Below are 9,817 nucleotides of genomic sequence, written 5' to 3'. Positions count from 1 at the left end.
ACATCCTTTAGAGTTTTTTACTGTTGATTTTGCAGTACTAAGCTATGGAAATTACTGCAAAGGCTAACAGTGTAACATCAAATTGTAACATCAAATCCGCTCCGCCGATGGTTGACTCCAAATCTCCCGAACACTATGTCGATCTGAGAAAGCAAGACCGAGACCAAAGTCTGTCGAGACCAAGACCACGTAAAAGTGGTCTCGAGACATCCAACTCTACCACACGTCAACCTATTAACTCACTTCTTCAACATCTCTTTTCCTTTCTCTCCAACTGCTCTTCTAACTTTCAACTGACTCATGCTGAGTGAACCCTTTCCCACACAACCATTCTCTGCCATCTAACACAACATACTTTTACCCACAGTTCTTGCCATACAGTCACACAGGAGTTTGTCATCCGGCTGCCCAGTGGAACGTCCGCCGCTTTACTGGATCTAGATCCCATTTTGCTACACGAGGCGTCCCCCGTGAGGTTCCTTGCTTGAACACCGCCACTCCACGAACATTGTGGTACGCAGAAATGGTTCCAGACAGTGGACTCGAACACAGGCCTGGGGAATCAAACACCCAGGACTTTGCCTCCGGTGTCGGCAGGCGTTCCCCTCCTCAGCCAGACAAAAAACTCCCCATGACTGTATACAGGTTAGCTACAGCTCACCCATCTGCAGGAGTCCCCTCAAAGAGATGGATGAAATTAAAGAAATTCTAATATAATACTAAAGCTAGAGCTCTCTGGCAACAGAGAGGCTGCTTCCTACTCATTTATCTCCATCAAACCAGGCTCAATTCAATCTGTAACAGGATTACTAATATTCACTGTATTTCAGAATGACAAAACACAGATACTCACTACTTTCTTGTGGCTGAGACTGGTAAGTACTCACTAAATGTAAAATGTATAACAGGAATAACCATGGACACTGTAAAAAGCTGCTCACATATTTAAATGTTACACTGGAGATTTAAAAACAATTACAATTACTTCTGTGGCAGTACTGGCACAATTAGTTCCTGGTCTGGGACCCCAAGGAGTGTGATGGTGTCACTAAGACTTCTCTACCTGTGAGGGAGCTCTGGTCTCCAGACATCATTGTTTATGAGTTGTAAGCACTTCAAATATAACATACATCCATACATACATCCATCCAACTTCTCCCGCTTATCCAGGACCATGGGGGCAGCAGCCCAAGCAGAGAAGCCCAGACTTCCCTCTCCCCTGCCACCCCCTCCAGCTTGTCTGGGGGAACACCAAGGCGTTCCCAGGCCAGCTAAGAGATATAATCTCTCCAGTGTGTCCTGGGTCTGCCCCAGGGCCTCCGAATCTCCGAATCGTATCTCTGCTTTTCGCAGATTTCAAAATACTCTTGCACTCATTTAAGGCTACTCATCATCTCTCCCCTCCATATCTCTCTGATCTGGTTAAGATCACCGCCCCATCTGGTTGTCTTAGATCTACTTCTTCCCTTTCACTCTCCGTCCCCTCCCCCCGTCTTGCCACCATGGGGAGCAGGGCTTTCAGCTGCTCTGCTCCACGACTCTGGAATTCCCGACCTCCTGATTTAAGAAACATCTCTTCCTTCTCTCTCTTTAAGTCCCAACTCAAAACTCACTTGTTCAAAATAGCTTATCCCACATAACCTCTCCACTCTGCTCTTTTATTAGTTTATGTCTTATGCTTTTACCATTGTGTGAACTGCTTGCTTTTATGTTGCTTTTTATTCTAATGTGTACAGTGACCTTGAGTGTTTTGAAAGGCGCTTTCAAATAAAATGTATTATTATTATCTTTGAAATATCTCAGTGTGACACTGATACTGTACATGAGTGTGGTAGGTTTTGAAAACAGCATCAGCAGAGTACACAGCAAAGGGGAAAGGAACAATTGTTCCTTTCAAATTTTATACAAAACATCCAATCCTGGATCATATCCATATCCACTTAGGATTGAGTGATCCAAATACACCACATTGTGACAATAACCACGGCATAGCAGCTGATAAGCAGCAGATAGATACTGCTCATGGCACCACTGGTGCAACTAGACTTGCAGTCAAGACCGCCTAAACCAAGACCAAGACCAGAGGGTATCGAGACCAAGACAAGACTAAGAACAAGTCGAGACGAAGTCGAGACGAGACCAAGACCGAGACCGAGACCAAGATGAGACGAAGTCGAGACGAGACCAAGACCAAGACCAAGACAGACAAAAAACTGCAGCCAGATGCTGCTTCGTTTATGGGTGTCAGGCATATTTATGTGTTTTTGCTTTCGCACAGCCCTCCTCACCACTGTCTACTGTCTCACTCACTTACTGAGAGGACAGACGCACCCTCCACTTGACTGTCGCGAAATGCAGATCCAAAAGCAACAACATGGCAGGTCAAGAGACAACAGCAGTATCCTGAGCAGCGAGGGGTCCAGCAGCAACAGCAGTATGTGCAAAAGGCATCAGCAAGGAGAAAACACCATCATCATGACTGGATGGATGGAGATGCAATGGACTGCTGCAAGGGGGGAGACGAGACTTCAGTGGAAGGAGGGGGAGGAGACATGGAAGAACGCTGTTGTTTAGTGTGGGAGATCAAATTGGGCTAAGGAACCTGGGGAGGAAAAGCGACTGCCTTTGAGTGGAGAATTGAAAAGTGTCTGAAACACTGCAAGGAGGAGAGGCACACAAAAATCACACACACAAACAGAAAATGCATTAATCCTATTAAGACATATACACATGCAATGAAGACCAGATAACATCTTAAGCATGCCTTTCTGTTTTATCATCTTGTCCAGTTCACTTAGTGGGATGAGAGGTGATATGTAAACTAGTGGACTAGTATTATGTTAGGAAAGATGATTGAATGATAGCAGGTGTAAACAGAATGCTGTAGAGAGGGTTTAAAATGGGTGGCACTAATAGATTCTGGGTTCTGATGTGTGGGGGAGGTTTTACCATGACACACACCTGCTTACATGGGAAGAAACTCATTATCTAATAGAACAGCAGTGTTATGTGGTGTGTGTGGCTGATGGATGAATGTTTTGGGGATTTATCTGGCTGAGGCATTTTCTTTTGTTACCAAGTTGAACCTGCCAATTAGTTTTGGTTTGAATTACCCTTCCAAGATGAAGAGCATGCTTAGATATGTCCTAACTAGGCCTTCCTGTCTGTTTGTTGTTTTACTTTCACAGTGCACTGAAAGTTTTGTTTGGTCATGCAACACGCAGCACCTGTACATAAAAGGCCAAAGCAGACTGTACTTCCTCAGAAGGCTGAGGTCCTTCAACATCTGCAGGAAGCTCCTGAGGATGTTTTATCAGTCGGTGGTTGCAGGAGTACTGTTCTATGCTGTGGTGTGCTGGGGGAGCAGCACAGCAAAGGACTCATCCAGGCTGGAAAAACCAATCAGGAAGGCTGGCTCTGTGGTCGGCATGAAGCTGGACACTTTGGTGACAGTGGCAGAGAAAAGGACATTAAAGAAACTGATGGACATTATGGAAAATGCTGGGCATCCTCTGCACGTGCTCGTAAATAATCAGAGGAGCCTATTCAGCGACAGGTTGCTTCTCTCAAAGTCAAGAACCAACAGGCTTAAAAACTCCTTTGTCCCACACGCCATCAAACTGTTTAACTCCTCGTTGGAGGGGAGAGGGAGGGGAGACAGGAGGACAAAGGCGAGTGGCAACAACTGAGCTGTAGTGCCTTTTCACTGTGCAATATTTGCAATATTTTTTTATATTTGACCTTTTTTGTGGGGCAAATAATATTGACACCAGTCATTTTGAGTTTTTCTGAAATGATTCTGTTCTTGTGTACAAAATATTGAAAAAAAATTAAGCTATAGGGAAATCCTCTGGTTGAAAATCCTGTTTAAAAAAGCACTTGGGACAATTGTGTTGGTGACAGCTTTTGTTATAATATCAATAATATTTCTATGAATATGGGATACTGTTACATGTTTGCATAGACTTTTGTGGAATATGGAGACACTCCTGGCATTATATGAGCAAAGTGAGACTCATTTTTTAGGGTTGGTGGAGATGAGTGTGAAGATCCAAACAATCCCTGTCAGTGATGGAGAAGCTTTGATGAAAATATTTGGTAAAAAGTTCACCAGCATGAAGGAAATGAAGTTTCAAACTTTCCTTAGGAGGAGCCCAGCACGCCTGCTTAAAGAAACGTAAGTGTGGCGATGTGGATGCTTGCAGCGACTGCTGTATAGAGGCCATCCTGCTACACATGAAACACATCAGAGTCATAATTGTTATTTTAGTCACGTGTTTGTTTATTATCCTTATTGTTTTATCTGGGACTGTTTGCAGACATCTCAGAGAGAGGAGACACCAGCATCTGAACAGAGACTCAAACCAGCAACCTGCAGCTCCCTGCTTGGCTGCCCCAGTTTTCTCCTCACTCATGTTGCCCACCAGTGATTTCTAGCTGCCCACCCACACAGCAGGCTAGAATATGCGCTGAGCCTCAGCACCCAATACTTGGACATGTTTTCTTTATTAAACAATGAACCAGACCCCAAAAAGTAAACAGCTGTTATTGCTAGGCAACGGGAGCAGCATTTGGAGATGCAGCACCTGACATTCCTGACCATGTGGGCGGAGCATGCATGAAATGGAATGTTTAGTAGAACTGTGCAACACAAGCACTTAGTTACAGCATGTTTCATTGTATCCAGACACAGCTAGAGACACATCTACAGCAGCATCTCTGTGCAGGACAAACGACAGTTGACGAAGAAACATCGAAAACTTCACTTCACTCCTCTACAAAACGTTGGTTCCTTTGTTTAAAAGGCCAAAATGAATGAAGGGAGATGGAGAAGAGGATCGGCGAGTGCTTCACCTCACAATACAGTACAGCTGATTCATTTTAAATTTCAAATGATACAGGCTGAAAATGTCAAATTAAAAGAAGAGGCAGAAAAATCAAGAGGAGAAGCTAAAAATTCAAAGTTTGAAACTGAAGTAGTATTGCAGGAATTACTGCATGTGGGTCTCAAACTTAAAGGAGAGAAGATGAGAAAACAACAGGCAGAAAACGAGAATGAAAACATGAAGAAAGAACTGTTGGAAGCTCAAAAAGCATTGGAGGAAGAGAAAAGCACAGCACAAGAAGCCAAAAATAAATATCAAACTGCAAAGAAGGAGGCAGGAAATGTGATGCAGGAATTACAGGAGGTGCAGGAAGCTTTTGAAGAGGAAAAAAGGAAAATGCAGTTGGAAACACAAGAAGCTGCAAATGTGATGGCTGAAGCTGAAACACTAAGGAAGGAATTACTGCATGTGAAGCAACAACTTGAAGAGGAGAAAAAATGTAAACACGAGGCAGAAAATGAGATTGAAAATATGAAGAAAGAATTGTTGGAAGCTCAAAAAGTGTTGGAGGAAGAGAAAATTAAAATACAGGAAGCAAAGAAAGAAATGGAAGATACAAAGAGTTACACTCAAAACATGAAGAAGGAACTGATGAAAGTGCAAGAGGAACTTGCAGAAGAGAAAATTGAGTTGAAGGTATTCAAGAAAGAAACGACGGTGACCAAGAAAGGCTGCAAAGATGAACTTAAAGAAATACAAAAGCACAAAAAGGAAGCTAAAGAGCTCCTCAAACACAAAGGGAAACTGGCCAAACAGCAGCTGAAAGAAACATTTAAAGATGCCGAGGAGCAGCTCAACAAAACCTTAAAAGAGCTGAAGGCAAAAGAAAAGCAAGCCGAGGACAGGAGGGGATTCTGGAGCAGACTGCTGAGAAAGAACTGACCCAGCAGCATCTTCCTCCTTCCCCCTCTCTCAACCTTTCTTTCACAAAAATCCCCCCAAACTTTACTTGGGACGTTTGTTTGTTTTTTAAAAACTCTATTCTGAATACATGTACTGACATACAAAAATAAAATTGCCATAACTTGACCTCATGTTGCCTGCTTCTTTTCTTGTGTGTCTGTGGATGTAAAACAGTAACACACTTTCTGCTCTGTGTGTTTTTAATTGTAAATAAATGCAATATATCTTCATTTTAAAAACTTCTGCTCTAAATCTTTTTTTTAGCAAAATGCTTTTTTTGCCCCTTCCTGATTTCTTATGTTTTAACATGTTTGTTACATTTACATGTTTCCCATTTCAAGTGTTAACACAGATGGTCAGAGACAGAGGTTTGGACAGCTCTTTCCCTTTATTTGCATTTATTCAGGTTATTTTTATACTCAAAAATCCATCCACAAGCTCCAACGCGTCCAGAACTCTGCTGCCTGTATCATCACCAGGACCCCTTCTATCCACCACATCACTCCTGTCCTGCAGCAGCTTCACTGGCTCCCGGTCAAATATCGCATCAATTTCAAAATACTCTTGCACACATTTAAGGCTATTCATCATCTCTCCCCTCCATATCTCTCTGATCTGGTTAAGATCACCGCCCCATCTGGTTGTCTCAGATCTACTTCTTCCCTTTCACTCTCCGTCCCCTCCCCCCGTCTTGCCACCATGGGGAGCAGGGCTTTCAGCTGCTCTGCTCCACGACTCTGGAATTCCCGACCTCCTGATTTAAGAAACATCTCTTCCTTCTCTCTCTTTAAGTCCCAACTCAAAACTCACTTGTTCAAAATAGCTTATCCCACATAACCTCTCCACTCTGCTCTTTTATTAGTTTATGTCTTATGCTTTTACCATTGTGTGAACTGCTTGCTTTTATGTTGCTTTTTATTCTAATGTGTACAGTGACCTTGAGTGTTTTGAAAGGCGCTTTCAAATAAAATGTATTATTATTATCTTTGAAATATCTCAGTGTGACACTGATACTGTACATGAGTGTGGTAGGTTTTGAAAACAGCATCAGCAGAGTACACAGCAAAGGGGAAAGGAACAATTGTTCCTTTCAAATTTTATACAAAACATCCAATCCTGGATCATATCCATATCCACTTAGGATTGAGTGATCCAAATACACCACATTGTGACAATAACCACGGCATAGCAGCTGATGAGCAGCAGATAGATACTGCTCATGGCACCACTGGTGCAACTTGACTTGCAGTCAAGACCGCCTAAACCAAGACCAAGACCAGAGGGTATCGAGACCAAGACAAGACTAAGAACAAGTCGAGACGAAGTCGAGACGAGACCAAGACCGAGACCGAGACCAAGACCAAGATGAGACGAAGTCGAGTCGAGACCAAGACCGAGACCGAGACCAAGACCAAGATGAGACGAAGTCGAGACGAGACCAAGACCAAGACCAAGACCAAGACAGACAAAAAAGTCTTTAAACTGCAGCCAGATGCTGCTTCGTTTACGGGTGTCAGGCATATTTATGTGTTTTTGCTTTCGCACAGCCCTCCTCACCACTGTCTACTGTCTCACTCACTTACTGAGAGGACAGACGCACCCTCCACTTGACTGTCGCGAAATGCAGATCCAAAAGCAACAACGTGGCAGGTCAAGAGACAACAGCAGTATCCTGAGCAGCGAGGGGTCCAGCAGCAACAGCAGTATGTGCAAAAGGCATCAGCAAGGAGAAAACACCATCATCATGACTGGATGGATGGAGATGCAATGGACTGCTGCAAGGGGGGAGACGAGACTTCAGTGGAAGGAGGGGGAGGAGACATGGAAGAACGCTGTTGTTTAGTGTGGGAGATCAAATTGGGCTAAGGAACCTGGGGAGGAAAAGCGACTGCCTTTGAGTGGAGAATTGAAAAGTGTCTGAAACACTGCAAGGAGGAGAGGCACACAAAAATCACACACACAAACAGAAAATGCATTAATCCTATTAAGACATATACACATGCAATGAAGACCAGATAACATCTTAAGCATGCCTTTCTGTTTTATCATCTTGTCCAGTTCACTTAGTGGGATGAGAGGTGATATGTAAACTAGTGGACTAGTATTATGTTAGGAAAGATGATTGAATGATAGCAGGTGTAAACAGAATGCTGTAGAGAGGGTTTAAAATGGGTGGCACTAATAGATTCTGGGTTCTGATGTGTGGGGGAGGTTTTACCATGACACACACCTGCTTACATGGGAAGAAACTCATTATCTAATAGAACAGCAGTGTTATGTGGTGTGTGTGGCTGATGGATGAATGTTTTGGGGATTTATCTGGCTGAGGCATTTTCTTTTGTTACCAAGTTGAACCTGCCAATTAGTTTTGGTTTGAATTACCCTTCCAAGATGAAGAGCATGCTTAGATATGTCCTAACTAGGCCTTCCTGTCTGTTTGTTGTTTTACTTTCACAGTGCACTGAAAGTTTTGTTTGGTCATGCAACACGCAGCACCTGTACATAAAAGGCCAAAGCAGACTGTACTTCCTCAGAAGGCTGAGGTCCTTCAACATCTGCAGGAAGCTCCTGAGGATGTTTTATCAGTCGGTGGTTGCAGGAGTACTGTTCTATGCTGTGGTGTGCTGGGGGAGCAGCACAGCAAAGGACTCATCCAGGCTGGAAAAACCAATCAGGAAGGCTGGCTCTGTGGTCGGCATGAAGCTGGACACTTTGGTGACAGTGGCAGAGAAAAGGACATTAAAGAAACTGATGGACATTATGGAAAATGCTGGGCATCCTCTGCACGTGCTCGTAAATAATCAGAGGAGCCTATTCAGCGACAGGTTGCTTCTCTCAAAGTCAAGAACCAACAGGCTTAAAAACTCCTTTGTCCCACACGCCATCAAACTGTTTAACTCCTCGTTGGAGGGGAGAGGGAGGGGAGACAGGAGGACAAAGGCGAGTGGCAACAACTGAGCTGTAGTGCCTTTTCACTGTGCAATATTTGCAATATTTTTTTATATTTGACCTTTTTTGTGGGGCAAATAATATTGACAGCAGTCATTTTGAGTTTTTCTGAAATGATTCTGTTCTTGTGTACAAAATATTGAAAAAAAATTAAGCTATAGGGAAATCCTCTGGTTGAAAATCCTGTTTAAAAAAGCACTTGGGACAATTGTGTTGGTGACAGCTTTTGTTATAATATCAATAATATTTCTATGAATATGGGATACTGTTACATGTTTGCATAGACTTTTGTGGAATATGGAGACACTCCTGGCATTATATGAGCAAAGTGAGACTCATTTTTTAGGGTTGGTGGAGATGAGTGTGAAGATCCAAACAATCCCTGTCAGTGATGGAGAAGCTTTGATGAAAATATTTGGTAAAAAGTTCACCAGCATGAAGGAAATGAAGTTTCAAACTTTCCTTAGGAGGAGCCCAGCACGCCTGCTTAAAGAAACGTAAGTGTGGCGATGTGGATGCTTGCAGCGACTGCTGTATAGAGGCCATCCTGCTACACATGAAACACATCAGAGTCATAATTGTTATTTTAGTCACGTGTTTGTTTATTATCCTTATTGTTTTATCTGGGACTGTTTGCAGACATCTCAGAGAGAGGAGACACCAGCATCTGAACAGAGACTCAAACCAGCAACCTGCAGCTCCCTGCTTGGCTGCTCCAGTTTTCTCCTCACTCATGTTGCCCACCAGTGATTTCTAGCTGCCCACCCACACAGCAGGCTAGAATATGCGCTGAGCCTCAGCACCCAATACTTGGACATGTTTTCTTTATTAAACAATGAACCAGACCCCAAAAAGTAAACAGCTGTCATTGCTAGGCAACGGGAGCAGCATTTGGAGATGCAGCACCTGACATTCCTGACCATGTGGGCGGAGCATGCATGAAATGGAATGTTTAGTAGAACTGTGCAACACAAGCACTTAGTTACAGCATGTTTCATTGTATCCAGACACAGCTAGAGACACATCTACAGCAGCATCTCTGTGCAGGACAAACGACAGTTGACGAAGAAACATCGAAA

The sequence above is a fragment of the Perissodus microlepis genome, chromosome 3 (genome assembly GCF_051167445.1).
Source record: "Perissodus microlepis isolate ML-2025 ecotype Zambia chromosome 3, ASM5116744v1, whole genome shotgun sequence".
Lineage (NCBI taxonomy): Eukaryota > Metazoa > Chordata > Actinopteri > Cichliformes > Cichlidae > Perissodus > Perissodus microlepis.
The sequence above is the reverse complement of the archived record's forward strand: the minus strand, read 5'-3'. Positions refer to the sequence as shown.